General features: G+C 39.8%; 1 protein-coding gene across 8 annotated transcripts in view; it reads right to left on the bottom strand.

The window, feature by feature from the left end:
- SOX5 (SRY-box transcription factor 5) overlaps window positions 1-17,917 on the bottom strand; it is a 918,538-nt gene that overhangs the window by 134,236 nt on the left and 766,385 nt on the right. The gene's annotated exons all lie outside the window — the stretch shown is intronic.

Here is a 17,917-nt window from a genome sequence, read left to right as displayed (position 1 = left end):
AAGTACTGATTTTTGCCCCAAATCCCTAAGTGGCCCCCTCAAGGATTGAACTCACAAGCCTGGGTTTAAGCAGGCCAATGCTCAAACCACTGAGCTATCCCTCCCCCCTCAACACTAAACACTTTGCAAATATTAGATGCGTACATTCCAAACCACTAAGTAACTGTAACTACACACACATACACACGTACATGCATGCACAGACACAGACACGTTCTCGGAGATGGCCACAAAACACAGCTGAAACACTTTGCTCACAAGTGAAATACAGCCACGTCTGGAGTGTCGGCTGTTTCATGCTGCACAGCAACACTACACAAAAGTGTAGGGCAGGAAATGAAGACTATTACGTTGCAAGTGAAACTGAAGGGGACTTTAGGCAGGCAGAAAGTTGTCATCCAAATTGGAAATTGGCCGAAACACAACAGCTAGCACTACTACTTTTGCAAAGTTTTATGCATGTTTTTGAATACTACAAATGATCAGGACATTGTTTTTCCATCTCACATAGAAGAAGAGCAAATCGTTTGGTAACTGAAGTCATCAGCAGAATAACTGGTTTTAACAAAACAACTGTACTAATAAATGAAACTTTGCCTTTCAGGAGATCAATCAGTAAAGGGAAGGAAACCCTTACAAGAGAGGTCATCAAGATTGACCACAGAATTGTGGAGCAGAGGCATAAGAGATGTAGATAGGCTGTCATAGATAAACATTTGGTTCATGGTGTGATGTATGCAGCCAGAAGCAACACCTGGAGTGGGGCACACAGGGTCATGTGCTCCCCCCCAGATTTCCTGCTTGGCTTGTACTGAGCATGCTCAGTAATATTTGCTGAAGCCGCTGCCCCTCCTCCCCCACTGTCGGCACGTACGGGTCTTCTCTGTATGCAGCATTAAGAATGGTGGTAACTCTGTGTGTGGTTATTGCACCTTTACAGCCTGGGACATCCTGTAAGACGAAGCTCACAAGAGGTATTGGTTAGAAATTGCTGCAGTTGGAGACTGAACTCAAGACTGAAGCTATGCTAGATGTAGCGCCAATTACTGTGTTAGCCTGATTCACTTTGGCTGTTACTTTATTCTTCTTGTTGCTATTCTGATCTAGTTAGTTAACAAGGCATATTTGGATTTTGGGAGACATAAAATATAAAATGCTATTTCTTCCTCCTTACATTCAACCAGTCTGGAAGTGTCCCATTTCTGCCTTGATATATATATATATATATAAGACAAAGTAACTATTCTTTTAGAACAAAAATGAACAGCCGTGTGGAATTTTTGCATAGTACTCTTCTTCGGCAAGAAGCCATGGAACTTTTTTTTAAATGGTTTCCAGGGATGAAAGTGACTTTGCCAAGCAAAGAAGCTTCAAAACAGGACTCAAAAACACTAATAGAAAGACAGATGGTTCTACTAAGAGCTTTGCTGCCAAAAAAAAAAATGTTAAAAAAAAAAGGCGAAAAAATGGAGTGATGTTATTGAAGCTGACTGCAAAGTTCTCTGATGACTGCAAATACTCTTGTCCCATTGCAAGTGTTAACTCTGCCTCCAGGGCTAATATAACCAAAGCACCACACACACACACACACACAATTGTCATTGCCAAGCCCACAATGTAGCACAAGTCTGCACTTGATTCCAAGTGACTGCTTGATACGCTAGCAAAACATTGCAGTAAAAAATCCTCCCATTTAGGAAAACGTCTACCAGGAAAATGCCCTTTTTTCTCAAAACTGGCTGTCACATTTTCTTTTTCAAATTCTCCCTCCAAATTACACCCTGTAAGGGGGCCTAAGGACCCTTTGACTTTAATGACACAAACACAGTTGTATAAAGGAGGTAAGAACTGCGGAGAGGTGAGGACGGTTTGCATGGATACAGAAATAACCCAGTCAAAACAATGTAATTTCCATTCCAACCTGGAATATATGTAGCACCACTCTAATACTTGCACTTATTTCCTCCCAAAAATAAGGGCCAATGTTATTTCATTTTAATCAGATTACTTGATACAATATAAAATGCATATATTATGACTGACCCTTCCTATGTCTCATTTAACTACTGCATTTTAACTTTTATTCAACATATGTTTATTGTTACCTACTGTTGCTAGGATACAACTTTTTGAAGTGGTAGATAATTCAGACCCTCTCTTTTCAGTTTTTCTCTTGAAGGTTTTCTTTATTTTTTTTAAGTTAATGCTTTGTTATTCACATTTGTCTAATAACAACTTGTCAGATGGTTACTGTTCTTTCAAAAAAAAAAAAAAACCTTCTTGATACTAGATTTACAGTTTAAATGCAACTGACCCCAAATCATGCTAGTTTCAGATCTTGCCTTTTGCTCTACTAATGTATAAAGATAATGAAAGTAAATACACACATTTATATGTGCATAATTTTATACAAGTCTATACACTTGACAGTATCCCTCTCTCTCCCCCATTCATAGGTGACTTCTTAGGTGTAAATTCCTCAGAGAAGGGATTACAGGTTAAATCCTGACCCACTGAAGTCAATGGCAAAGCTCCCATTGATTTCAATGAGCCAGAATTTCATCCTGATTCTTCATATGCATTTTTTACAGCGCCTAACACAGTTCCAATCCTGAGTGGGCCCTCTGGATGTTGCTGCGATATAAATATCATCACCACATGACTTCTCAATTTATCAAATGGCTCTGCAATCTACCTTATAACAGTACACCACTTTTCAGGTATCCAGAACTACTATTCTATTATATGATAGATTGTACAGGCATGTGATAAATTGAAAAGCCATGTGATAAACTGCAGTTATGCATCTTTTACTGACTCATCTTCACCCTGCCCACTTATTTGTCTGCCCCAAGACTCATTCTAACATTCCAAACCACTAAGTAACTGTAACTAAACACCTAAAAAAATAACCCAATAAAAAAACCTCAGCAACCTGCTAGAGAAAGGGTTCTTTCCTCTGCCCCACCCCCACCTCCTGCCAATGTAGAATTGCTCCATCAAAACAAACCTGATACATATAATGTCACACAACTAGAAATGGGTATTTAAAAAAAGAAGATTCCTAGCTTTTCAATATGAGTCATGGTACTTGCTTCCTACCCTGGAAAGTCCTGAGATATTGGACTGAAATCAAGCCATTATAATGCAGAGAAAAGCTATTTTTTGTGTGTGCCATTTTTAGAGGTGCTTAATGTATATTAGTTTTATTTCTTCTCTCCTTCTGAGCCATGTCCCACTGGACTGATGGTAAAGAAAGAAGCTATGATACAACAAATAATCCCAACACAATTTTTAAACACACTCTAAAACATACCTAAACTACCTTTATTGTAACGTATCTGGAATATATAGAATATTTGCTGGTGTATGCATGGTATGAAGGTTTTCTTAGTGCTCATTTAGCATGAACTACTTAATTTACCCTTAGATTCAGTGCTTGTGTATAACAGTTATAAGAGAATATTGGTCATTTTAAGATCAGGTAGCCTGTTCAGAATATCTGAAGCCTCACCTTCTCCGCCCCCTCACCTCTAAATACCCTCCTTTTCAAGGTTTGTTTCATTATGAAAAGTTTGTATTTTTATGCAAATGTTTCAGTATTTGCAATTCCTATCACAGAGGGGACACACAATGAGAAAAAAAAAGTCAAAATAAATAAATGAAATAACCTAAGGGGGAAAAACCACATCACGTAATAAAACTTATTAATTTCTTTTCAAAGCTCTTGAATTCCATTAAAAGGCCCCCTACATCCCAAAATAAAATAAAATAAATAATTATTTTTCTTTGTCCCAATACTCTTCTCCCCTCAATGGAACTTAATATGGTTATCAAAGGATATGAAATACTTGGAATCTTATTGATGACAGAATGAGAAAATATGGGAATACTGAACTATAATATAAGCAAGTCACTACACAAGAGCATAGATATTTTCATCCATGCACCCCAGACCGGTAATTTTGGAAAGAAGTTCCATGTTTATGATGAAAGGAGAACACATGCTGCTCAAAAGTTTGGATTATTAGAAGTAGCCCCTGAGGAAATGGGTTGTAGACAGAGTGTAGGAGAGGCAGGAAGGGTTATCACATGGTTGTGCAACTTAGGACACAGACACTACACTACCATCTATATATTATTATTAGTTCTATTAAAATTGCTCCTAGTGCCCAAACCAAGATCAGGATCCAATTGTATTAGGAACTGTAAATACACAAGGTAAGAGAGAGAGTTCTTGCCCTGAAGAGTTTATAATTTAAATACACAAGATACAATAAGAGTGGATGAAAGAAAATATTATTATTCCTACTTTACAGATGGGGAATTGAGGCACAAAGAAACATAGGGCCAGATTTTTAAAGGTATTTACACAAGTAATGGAATTTTCAAAATCCTACTAGGTTTCTATCTGCACCTTTAAGCACCTAAATACCTTTAAATATCTGGCCCTTAGTGATTTGCCCAAGTTTGCACCAGAAGTCTGTTGCAGAGCTGGGAACTGAACTCAGATCTCAAGATTTAGTCCAGTATCTTAATCACAAAATCATATACTTCCTGTCTCTCACATATATAGGATATAAATTCTTCTATAGATGTGTATATGATCACACTGGGCACAATTAAAAACTCAGCATTTAGTCTTTCCTATAGTAATTATGATACTTTGGTCTCTCCTACCTTAGTTGAGGAAAATACCTTGATTATTGCAGTTACCTGGAGCAATAAATAGTTACTAGCTACTGTTATGCCTTATATACATTTAGATTGCAAGCTCTTCAAGGCAGGGATTGTGTCTTTTTTTTATGTACTATGAAATGCCGTGCACGCTTTGGGTCACTATATAAATAATTACACACAAAAGCTACATTAAAAGCTACGTTAAGACAGAAAATTTAAGCACTCAGAAGTTAGGAAATACCAGAATTAAGGTTCCCTGTGCAACCTTAATTTGGCCGCCTTGTGGATATGCGTTATGACACAGTTTTTAATTACATGACCACATACTGTTTTTTCCCACAGGACACTTGCCTCATTTAGCCAGCTCATAATATTTCTCAAGTAATATATGACCATACTTCTTTTCTACAAATCTGGATATACATATGTAGCATCTGGTATTATTATTTATTTATTCTTTCATTCTTATATACTTACGTCAATTTCACAATTGTCCGTTAAATTTTTACAGACATAGACTTTTCTTATTTCCAGGGTTTATATTTTATTACATTTCTGGCACTTATATACTTTACATGTTGGGTTTGATTGCTAGTACAACTCTCATTAAGTAGTACCTTACTTGGCAAATGGTCCCAATAATTTCATTAGTATTACCTGTGGAGAAAGTATTATTCAATATGAGTAAGGATGGCAGATTTGGGTCTTAAAGCAGGACTTCACCCTTTACAGATAGATAAAACTCTGAACAGTAGTTCACTACTTTAGTCTCTCACAAGCTGTTACTCAGAGAAATACCATTCTGGAAGCCTACAAACATCTTTCTTTAAATTATTTCTTATTTTATTATGTCTTTTTTTATACAGAAGTGTGGCTAACTTGCTTTTTCATGTGACGTAGACATTAAACTGACTCAATGAAATCCAAATATTACTTTCCAGAGTACTGGATACACTTAAATTGCCCCTTTAACTTCAGATTGTGTACAGAACCATTTCAAGAGTTAAACGTATTTCTAACTTAATATGAAAACTGAACATTATCATAAAGATGACATAAATATGTAGGTTTGTTTTCAGGAGCTAAGTATTTAATTGTATTAGTACACAGTGCTCTAAAACCACTTACTGCAGGTGAACTATTTACTACTGTGAATAGTTCCGTTGGCCTATGGGAGCATTCATGGTGGAAAGCACTTCACCTGGTATTTGAATGATTGGTCCTTTAAACAGGAAATATATTGGCCATTCCCCCCTCTCCATATCTATTTTAAGGAGAAATAAAAATGCATTTCTTCTTCCAACTACAATTGGTAGTCTTCCCTTACAGTTTGGCAATACCTCTAAAATAAGAGAGTGAAATGTTGTTCTCTTGACCTGACCCTACATCATTGCCCACCATCCTCAAATCCACACTTGGAAAGGAATCCCCGTATGTGAAAAGCGGACTCTGCTACCTCTGCAGCATCACCCTCACCCTCTTATGGATCCTGAGGAGGCCTCTCCATGGGGTCTGGGTTCCATGCAGGTGTGGAGAATACAAACTATGGAGAAGAGACAGAGGGCTGTGGGGACATGTACCTTGCTGGGATGGGCAACACATGGATTTCATCCCCAACCAACCCCCCCCCCCCCGTACAGATCTCTGGAGTTCTGCAAACTCTGTGAATGAGCACCCCCTGTCTTTTCCACATAGAGGCAAATTCTCCAGCCCTTAGGCAGGATAGATCTCTGTGAGAGGGTCTTGTGGCGAGACATCTTCTTCCAGATCTATCGAGAGTTCTTCTGCAGGGAATGATGTGTGCCCTAAGTAATATTCTTTCCCTTGTGGCATTAGAGACTTATTTAAATACATGCCAGCACTTATTAAAATTCACCCTCCCAAAATATCACTAGAGTCATTCAATGCTAAAACCTCACTGTTCACAATTGCTTCCTAGTAATGCTACCGTTCATAGGAAAATATGTTCTTATGTTGCCAGCCTATAAAGACAAATAAATAAGGCAATTTAGGGAGAAAAAATAAACACACCTCTGTAACTCCTCCAGAATACGAGAGCTTTTTGGAGCGATAATGTGGAAAAATGGGAACTATCCCCAACAAGCAATAGCTTGAACGTATGTGCCCTGGCACATAGAAAACATGGCAAACAAACCATCAGAAAGGCAGAGCAAAACGAGTAATGTCGCAAAGATTTACATAAATGCTTACCAGTTTAAAAAAGTGAACTGGATCAACTCTAGAACCCTAGAGCTCTGCACAGTCCTGTGGGAGATCCTTGTTTCGTTCCTCATGTCCATTTCAGCAAGGATTTTGAGGGCTATAAAAGTGAGCACATACTAAGCCCCTTAACTGGGAGGTGGGGTGGGGGACGTGCCTTGCATTGCTTAACAGCAGCTCCTCTAGCCAGCTACGTAGCAGTGGCATGCTCCAAAATGAGGTGCTGACTCATTACCCAGTTTGAAGAATAAGACGGAGTGGTATGAATAGGTGGAGTGAGTCTTGGAAGAATGGAATATGACAGGGACACATAGGACCACCACTAACAGCTCATTGTTTCCTTGAAGGATTCAAGATGAAAGGAAATCTAGCATACAAGGAACATTTCTTGGCTGTTCCAAAGGAACAGCTGAGGAAGGAGTGAATTTATTTATGTTGGTTTATATCAGTGATTCTCAACCAGGGGTCTGGGGCCCCCTGCAGGGCCGCAAGCAGATTTCAGGGGGTCCGTCAAGCAGGGCCAGCATCAGACTCACTGGGACCCAGGACAGAAAGCCGAGGCCCCACTGCATGGGGCTGAAGCTCGAGGCCCTGAGCCCCGCTACCTGGGGCTGAAGTCGAAGCCTGAGCCGCTTAGCTTCATGGGGCTCCCTGTGGCGTGGGACCCCAAGCTATTGCCCTGTTTGCTACCCCCTAATGCCAACCCTGGTTTTTATATGCAGAAAATCAGCTGTTGTGACACAGGTGGGCCGTGGAGTTTTTATAGCATGCTGGGCAGGTGGGGGCAGGGGCTCAGAAAGAAAAAGTTGAGAATCCCTGGTTTATAGAACATAAAAAAAAAAGTGCGGAGCCTCTTCTCCCACTTTTTATGTGGTAAATGGAAAATATGCAGAAGCAGGGAAACCAGTAACACAACTTTATCTCATTTGGGATGATCTATGGCAAGCCATTCACATAACATGACAGTTATCTACAAAGACAATTCTGTCACAGGAGCATCTTAGCACTTCCCCACCCAGGAAAAAAATGTCCAAAAGCAAAGAAAAACAAATTGATCTGTATTCCAATATGCAGCTGTTTTGAATCAATGATTTAGATCTTTCACATGAGGCATTCATGCAGGATTAGTTGTTGCAGATTGTCTGGACCTCATTCCAGTGGATGAGATTCCCACGGAGGAATACAACTTTCAGGAAGGGCTTCTATAGTCAGATGATAGCCTGGTAGCTATGGCAGAGGACTAAAGTGCACATTCAAAAGAGCCCTTGCTAGTTAAAGGAGACACAGCTCAGGCATAAGGCTCTTTCTTTCATGTAGGGGAAAGGGATCCATCATTTGGTTGACTGAGCTGTTTGGTGAATGAGGGATTGGGCAGGGACAAGATAGGCTCTTTGCAACACCATGTCCAACGTTTGGTCCAAAATGACTCATTTCATTGAGCTTAAAATTCAAATGAATACTGCTGTTCCAAAGCTATATTTCAATGTTTCCAAGTGGTAGCATGCTCCAGAGCCCCCTAGAGCTGTGCTTATGTTACAATACAGTAACTCCTCACTTAAAGTCGTCTCCGTTAATGTTGTTTTGTTGTTACGTTGCTGATCAATTAGGGAACAAGCTTGTTTAAAGTTGTGCAATGCTCCCTTATAACATCATTTGGCAGCCGCCTGCTTTGTCCACTGCTTGCAGAAATAGCAGCCTGTTGGAGCTAGCTGGTGGGGGCTTGGCACCAGGATGGACCGGCAGCCCCCCTATCAGCTCCCCACTCCCTTAAATTCCCTGTGCTGCAGCTGCCCAGCAGGCTAGCAATTGCCAGCAGTTCAGCTGTCCCTCCCCCACTGCCATGTGCTGCTCCTGCCCTCTGCCTTGGAGCTACTCCCGGGAGCCTCCTGCTTGCTGTGCGGAGGGGAAAGCGAGAGGCTGTCAGGGTGTCCCCCTCCCACCTGCTCCTGCCACCCACTTACCCCATTTCCATAGAGCAGGGGGGAGACACAACAGGGCTCAGGACGGAGGGAGCTTGAAGGCAGCAGCAGCTGTCTCAACTTGCTGATCTAAAAAGGCAGTGTTCTTAGAGTGGGGTCAGTGTACTTAAAGGGGCAATGCGCAGCTCTCTCTCACACACACTGGGTGTGTGTCTCTGTCTCTGTCTGCCATGCTGTCTCCCCTCCCTCCATTTGTGCTGCGTTGTAGAGTGTGAGGCTACATTAACAACAATGTGTTAATCCTTGAGGACTCAGCTAACTGCTGGTTCATCATTTAGCAGCAAGTCATTCCCTGGGAAATATCCCACTCTCTTCCACCCTCTGACTCCACCATCTCAACCAAGCTTCACAATCATCATTGCTGTGTACAGTATTAAATTGTGTGTTTAAAACTTATACTGTGTATACATATATAAAATATAGTCTTTTGTCTGGTGAAAAAAATTTCCATAGAACCTAACCCCCTATATTTACATTAATTCTTATGAGGAAACTGGATTCGCTTAACATCATTTCGCTTAAAGTCGAATTTTTCAGGAACATAACTACAATGTTAAGGGAGGAGTTACTGTATCTGTCTCAGAAGTACAACTGAGGGTCATCACTTATTGTAGGGTTGCCACAGACTTGTGAATGTCAAAGCTATTATTCCATTATTTAACACTGTGTATCCCTCTCTTTGTGTACACAATGATAACAGCAACTTGCTCCCAAATGTAGTCATAATACAACAAGAGTTAATGTGTAATGTCACTCCCTCAGAATTGGAAAATATATGATCTTTCATTAATAACTGATGATGTCTCACTGCATAGGATGGCGCTTTACACAGTTTCCAGATGCTTGTTTAATGTTTTTCTGGACCTATGTTGAGTGCTCTAGCAGTAAGCCACTCAATGAACCATTTGTCAGTGAAAAGAAAACAGGTGTGAGATTTCCTGATGTGTTAGAAAGGACATCATGTAGGATAATTTCTTAACCTGCAAATGTGGACTATTTTCTATGATTGGCTGATCTATTAAATACTGTTTCAATTATTACAATGATAAAGAAGTGAGTGGAAAGGTCGTAAATGCCTTACAGAATCATTGGCAACATAAAGTAAATTTTCCTCTCTCTTGTTCATACTAGTCTCTTAGAAGTTTTATATGTATTCTTTTTTCCCCTGTTGTTTTTGTCACTTTCCATCTACAAACACTGAAAGCCCCGTGTTTCAAATAAAGCTGAAACTGATATAGCCTCTTTGATTTTAAAATAATTTCTTCAGCCTATATAACACTTACGTAATACCAGATTATAGAAATCATAGAATATCAGGGTTGGAAGGGACCTCAGGAGGTCATCTAGTCCAACCCCCTGCTTAAAGCAGGACTAATTCCCAGACAGATTTTTGCCCAATATCTATTTGCATAAAAATATTATGGCTTGATGTCAGAGCAGCTCTGGGAACAGGGTTTATTAAGGTAACTGCTACTGCATACGCAGCGGGAGGAGCTCATATGATTGCTTTTGTGGGATCTGTGATAAACGGTAAATAGCTTTTCTTTTCTTTTTTTAATTTTTCAGTGATAGAGCGATAGATATAAAAACAGAGCTATTTAGACTTTTTGGGATTTTTTTTATCACAATATAACCACTTTAATATGTTCAGGGTTAGAGTCTGACATCCTTCACATTAGTGATTTATGGGTACAGGCATATCAAGTATGGGATCAATCATGGCTGGCCCAGCAGTGCGGGGGCTAACAGGAGCTCCTGAAGGTATTGTGCAGTGTGTTATTGGCATGTGGCTGACAAGCTTTGCTAGATACTCCTGGGGGAATTCTGTGCCAAAAAATTAAAAATTCTGCGCACATTTCAGAATTCTGCATATTTTATTTGTCAAAATAACGCAATATAATCACACCAGTTTCAACTATTTTGGTAATTTATTTCAAAATACCTGTCAGCAAGTATGTCTGTAACAGACAACAAAAACATTTCTCCGAAGAGTAGAGAGTTAAAGAAACCCCTACAACAACCCAGTCCCTGTTCCTGTTATGCCCCCGTACCCTCTACACCCCCAGAGCCTAGCTGTGGGGCATCCCCCCCCCAGCCCAGAAACCTGCAACCCCTACCCCCAGAACCCAGCTATGGGGCACCCTTCAGCCCTGACACCCCCTCGCCCCCCAGAGCCCAGCCCTGGGGCAAGCCCTAGCCCAGACACCTGCACCCCTTACCCCCAGAGCCCAGATGCAGGGTGCCCCCCAGCCCAGACTCATGCACCTCCTACCATCCAGAGCCCAGGCATCCAGAGAGAGAAAAGCCTGATGCTGGGTCCTGGGTTTATATGGAGTTTCCCGTATGCTGCCTCCTTCCTTCAGGACATGCTGGGAACCACAGCTGCCTGGAACCCTCCAGCTCCCCTTCCTTCCCTCCCCTCCAGCCCCCACACCACCCGTCAATGTCTTGTATTTGCCAACTGGAAAGCTGGGCTCTGCTGGGTCCAGTGGCCCCTACTGGCGGCCAGCAGCTCTGCAGCACCAATTCTGCAGGGAGGAATGAAATTCTGCACAGAACATTAATTCTGCACAAATTCTGCATTGCACAGAGGAGCAGAATTCCACCAGGAGTAGCTAGCCAAAAGAGGTAACTCGGCCCTGCTTTCTCTTCAGCCCTTTTGAAGTGGCTTTGGATTCAGGTTAGCACAAGGACTGCAGCTATGACTGATGCTTATGAAAAGGATGCAAAAAAGGGACAGCTCCTTCCTTGTGGATGCATACAAGGGCTGGCTATAAACATGACTTGGATGACATTTTTACTTTGTCAGTGTATGCTCAGTAATATATTGTGTCTGTACTAATTAAGGGCTCAGTCCCATAAAGATTTATGCATATACAATTTTAAGCACATAAAACAGATCTATTAACTTCAATGAGTCTACTCATGGACTTAAACCTAGGCATGTGCTTAGCTATTTGCAGGATTGGGGAATAAAACTGTATTTAGTGTCATAGAATTCAACTGCTTTCCTTAACAGATTTACAGTGATCAACTAAGGAAAAATCATAGCATTTTACATGAGAGAGAAAGCTGCAGAAAGGGTCACTATCATTAACCAGGACAAAGAAGAGTGGTGGAAAAACACAAAATATATATTTTGGTTATTTCTGTGAAGTCAGACAGAGACTTCTATATTAAAAGTAAAGATTATGGGTTTTTTCCCCTGATGCTATTTTTTCCATATTTACATATTAAGCTGAATTTATTAAACCACTCAGTAAATAATAATGTTGATGTAGTTATTGCATAAAATGTACCTGGTCAGCTGTTACAAATATGTCTGTCTTCTCCCTGCCCCCTCCCTCATAAACAGGAGGGGCTGTGCCAGTAGGGAAGACATTGGATTTTAGAATTTCTATAGAAGAAGAGTGCCAGGGTCTCAGGGATTGATGCAGTGGTAAAATCCAGAGTTGAATCCAAAATTCATGAACATACCAATGTTTATGGATAGATCATGAGACAATGATCTGCCTTGAGTACTCAGCTGTTCATGAGGCAGCTCAGGAGGAAGACTGTGGCTCAGACAGTTACAGTCTCCCTCCTCCTGGTTCACCCACTGCTCTGAGAAAGGAGAAAACTGGAATGCAAATGGGAGTTAAATGCAAAGTAGTGCAATGCAAAGTACTGCATGGGAACTGAGGGGGTGGAACCAAGGTTCTGTTCATTCCCCATATAATTCTGCCGCCTCCTGCTCACCTAGTGGGAGCAGCAGAGATTTTTTCCACTTCGGTGCTGCTACCTAACTTACACCCCTATGCCTCTTTCTCCCTTTTATGCCCCCATCTCGCAGTTCTATTCAGGCCACAGTTTGGCCTTATAGTTGAAATCCCAGCCCTTCTTAACACGTAGCACATGCTGATAATCATTTTAGAGTGAAAAGATTCTATAAGTAATTCTGATACATATACATTTTAATTTAATCAAATAATTTTAAATATTTAAATATTTCTTCTCTAGCACTTGATATTAAAAAACCTGTCTACAAAGCCTGGTTCACAGAAGCAGACCATTAAAACGTTGTCTTACAAACTATCATTTCTTTTTTGTATGCCAATACTTTTAATATAATTTCAAATATTATTATTTTTGTGGGGACTTATTCTTTCTGCATTTTTGAACAGTAATATTGCAATTTGATCTTTCAAATAAAATTCTAAGATTTCATAATGTGTTTCTCTTTCAGCGTCTCTTTGACAAGTGGGGTATCATTAAGATAGGCATGTTTGTTTTAATTAATGAGTAGGCAGTGGGCAAGAATTAGAGGTTATTTAATATCATGTAGTGGGCAGCAATTCAAAACCTGTACAGTATCTGAATGCTGTAATGGCATAAACAAAAATAAATGTCTAATCAAAGTCACTCACTTGAAATTAAATCTATCTATCTATCTATCTAGAGACAATATTTTGGTTAAAGACACAGAATAAAAGTTAATCTTACAGTAAAAGTCTGCACTGTCTCTCGATGTCTTTAAATGGAAAGTTCATGGGGAATAGTTGATAAAATGGTGTACAGCCTATCTAACATAGCTGTAAATAAACATTCTTTATGGGCTAATGAGAACTGGGTCTGCTCAGAAAATCTTAAATCCACTGATTAAACCCTGCTCTGAATGCTCCCCCCTCCTTTATTTTTAAATCACATACATGTTCCAGTGTATGGTTAGTTTGCAATGACATCAGTTTCAGAGCTTTAGTTGTTACAGTTGCTTAATGCACTTCTTTCTGAAGATGACTTTATTTTTATTATTATTTTACACTGAGTTTTAGTGCTTCTGCATGATCTTAAAAACCTTGCTCTTATATATGGTGGACAAATGGCCAGGAAAATTAAGACCAAATGTTAGTGGAAATCTCTGTGGAAAACACATTTCTAGTGCTGGATAGCCTCTAATTACTGCCCGGGAAATGCACAATAAAACCTCTTTTCAATCTTTCAGCTGTTGAGGCTTGAGTCTGACTGTCCCCTCTGCCGGTGGGACTGTTCCTTAATAGAGTTCAGTTTCACCATTGACAACTCAATTTTAAAAGTAAAATAGAACCAATTGCAGAAGAAAGACTTAAAATATGTGTCAACTCTTCTACTCATGCCCTCATACTGTTGTTTTCTCTAATATCACAAATCCTTTCACCTGATGGTGCTTGTGAGAAGTTATATTTGGTGCCACATTTTTAAATGGCCTCTCTCTACCCAGCCACTAATTTTGTGCCTACAATTTCCGATAGCAAATAAACTGGAGGCACGATTAATAGCAGATGCAAGTAATAGGGTTTAGATATGCAACTACCTGACTTCTGAGCTCAGTTAGATAGTTAGCCACCCAAATCCTATAATCTGTAGCTGCATTTAATTTCAGGCACAAAATTAGCAACTGTCCTTAAACATTTTGCCCATTATTTTTGACCATCTCCTTCTCTTCTTTTAATATTGGCAGCATGAGGACAAATGACAGTAGAACAAAAGCACAAAGCAAAAGATTAAATGTGTTTGTTTCCTTGGCACTTCTAAGTCTGGCCAGCACACTGGAGAAGGAAATTATCTACCTAACAAGAGGGCCTATCATCATAAATCAATTTTTAATTTTACTGGTGGATTACGGCAATCAAATAAACATTTGCTGCTGCCTGCCTCCCTCACATACTTCTCTTTGAATTGGCTCAGTCCAGGATCTAGTTAAGTGTGGGAGTACATCCCACCTTACTCCCAGACAATATCTGATTGGTATGCAGAGGGGGAAAAACACAAGTGCATATACAAAATAAAATAAAATATGCTTATAATATATATGATACAGGCTCACACAAGAGGGAAAAGACATAATGAAAATGAATAATCTTTGGGTATTTTCTTCCTGAACTGAAGTAGTTCTTGAATGTACAATCATTTTTCCAGTTTGCCTGCCTTTAAATACACACATACTCTACTTTTAGTTCAATTTCTAAGCCACTATAGGTATTAGAGAACAATTTACATGTGATTTGCATTTTTTTTTGTGCCTGTGGTTTTGGTAAGTCTTCCAAACCTAATGACTGTTCCTTTGGCCAGCAACATAAATGCTGTAATCACACAATTATTGTGCAGGGAACAGTTTAATTCAGCATTTTGTTCTCAACCACAGAACAATTACTCAACAATTTTGGTTAACCATACTAGCTTGCTGCCTGGAGAGGAAGCAGAATATTCACAAGATCTAATGTCTTACATAAAGTCAGCCACTAGATTCTTATCTGTTACAACTTTCCAGCATCACTAAGCTGTTTGGTGTACTTCCACATACTCCCAGATAATGAAAATGTATTATTTGCAGCTTACTTTATTGGTTTATTCATTTGTGTCTGTTTAATGTTTTTAATTATGTATTTGCATACTAAGGAGAAAGGTGGTTATGTGTGTGTCTGTAAGAGTTGGGTATTTGAGCACTGTAAAAACTCTCCTGAAAATATTAAATAATGTTATACATCTATTCTATGCATAAACCAAGGACATTCAGAATTTATACTTAAGCATGAGCTCTGTTTCTCTTAGGTAACAAAAAGGGCTCTCTAAACAGCTGACTTTATCCATAATACTGAATGTACTGAAATAGCTTTGGACTTAAGACAAACCTTTCGCCTAAAATCAGAAGTTTCTCAGGGACAGGTGTCTGGTGTAACTGACACTGTTCGGCTCTGGTGTTTATGGTCACTTGTGCAAATGAGTGATTTTGCTCATGTAAGGAACCCCAATGATGTCTGTAGGACTTCTGATGTGTGGGAGTGTTTACAAGATTGGGCTTGATTTTTTGGGTAAATGTAAGCAATAATATTTTTTGCTTTTCATCTTCATCCCATTGACATTAACAGCAGTACTATAATTTCACTTCAATTGCAACAGGCCCAGGCCCATTATTTGTTAATTTTTACTAAATTTTAGGCCCCTTAGGGATCTTCTGCTCCAAATTTAAGTTTTAAAAGTATTTTACATGAATGAGATTGCATTTTTTTCCAGTGAAAACAATGTATTTATACTGAAATATTCCTGTGCAGAACTGTGAATCCAGACACCACTACTTTGGCAATATTGGTGAACTAGAAAGTGAAACTGATTATAAACAGTAAGTGAAGCTGACTCAGTTTAGTTTCATCATCCAAGGAAACACAAGAAGAAAACACACAGTAAAAATGGTGAAAAAATAAATCATTAAAAATAATAATTCAATTTGCAAACCTGTGTCAGTTTTTAAGTAATGTTCAACTTAGAAGAGTGACTTCTAAATAATGGCTCTCTATTACTTCCCAGATCTGCTCCCTGTATTGAGAGTCAGATCGACTGATTTAGAGACAAAGATTTACTGTTTTCACTCCTATTTGCTTTGCAGAGCCAACATAGCTAAGAGTGTACTAGGCAGATTCTACGACTTCTTGCGTAGAAGAATTGGTCAGCTGGAATGAAGTTCCATTTAGTTTCATCTGCATGACCTCATAACACTGCACAGCCATCACTAACAATAATGAGATTGCACAGGTGTCACCGAGGACAGAATTTGGCCTTTACAACCTTTGTGTAAAAGCCTGGCTCCGCTGAAGTCAATAGGAGTTGATACCAGTGGTACTAGGATTTCACACTTCGTTTTTATTTCTATTTACTAGTGCAGTGGCTCTCAAACTTTTTTACTGGTGATCCCTTTCACATACCAAGCCTCTGAGTGCAACCCCCCTTATAAATTAAAAACACTTTTTTACATATTTAACACCATTATAAATGCTGGAGGCAAAGTGGGGTTTGGGTTGGAGGTTGACAGCTCATGACCCCCCACGTAATAACCTCACAACCCCCCCCAAGGGGATCTGACCCCCAGTTTGAGAACCCCTGTACTAGTGTATGACAGAAACAATCCACTTTAATTCTAGGATCTCAAGTTGAGTTTGCAGGATTGGCAGTTGAAAGGAAACACCTTATTTGTAAATTGTGTCACTTAAGAAACAATAACATAGAGCTCCATCATGCCATATTCACTGTGTCTGTTTTCAGAGAAGACCCACACATTAATAAATCTAAGGCATAAAGAGAAACATGGATCATTTAAAAATATAGCTGCATATTTAATACCAACAGTGCCACTTTAAGGGGGGGAGGGGAAGGAAAGGAAAGGAAAGAAAAAAGGAAAAATGAATGAAAATACATGGGAACTGAAATGGCCTCATCAACCCATTGTTAACATTGTAATATGGGAGGGCAGGGGGGTTACAAAAGTAAAATGTAAGTAACTTTTTGATGCTACTACTGCAAAAGAACTCAGTGATGAAACGGCCTTATTACATACTCATAATAGCTTCCATTTAGACCACTTAGAATCATAGAATATCAGGGTTGGAAGGGACCTCAGGAGGTCATCTAGTCCAACCCCCTGCTCAAAGCAGGACCAATCCCCAACTAAATCATCCCAGCCAGGGCTGTGTCAAGCCTGACCTTAAAAACCTCTAAGGAAGGAGATTCCACCACCTCCCTAGGTAACCCATTCCAGTGCTTCACCACCCTCCTAGTGAAAAAGTTTTTCCTAATATCCAACCTAAACCTCCCCCACTGCAACTTGAGACCATTACTCCTTGTTCTGACATTTGCTACTACTGAGAACAGTCTTGATCCATCCTCTTTGGAACCCCCTTTCAGGTAGTTGAAAGCAGCTATCAAATCCCCCCTCATTCCTCTTTTTTGCAGACTAATCTATCCCAGTTCCCTCAGCCTCCCTTCATATGTCATGGACTCCAGCCCCCCAATCACTTTCACTGCCCCCTGCTGGACTCTCTCCAACCTCTCCACATCCTTCCTGTAGTGTGCGGCCCAAAACTGGACACAGTACTCCAGATGAGGCCTCACCAATGTCGACTAGAATATTAAGTCAACGTTCAGTTGTAAGCTTTTGAAAGAACAACCATAATGTTCTATGCAGAGCTACGAACATGTCAGAGTTACAAATTAATGAATCTATAATCATTTTCATGATGCATGTGTATATT

This window comes from Mauremys mutica, chromosome 1 (genome assembly GCF_020497125.1).
Source record: "Mauremys mutica isolate MM-2020 ecotype Southern chromosome 1, ASM2049712v1, whole genome shotgun sequence".
Classification (NCBI taxonomy): Eukaryota; Metazoa; Chordata; order Testudines; family Geoemydidae; genus Mauremys; species Mauremys mutica.
Note: the sequence above shows the minus strand (reverse complement) of the source record. Positions and strands in the feature narration are given on the sequence as shown.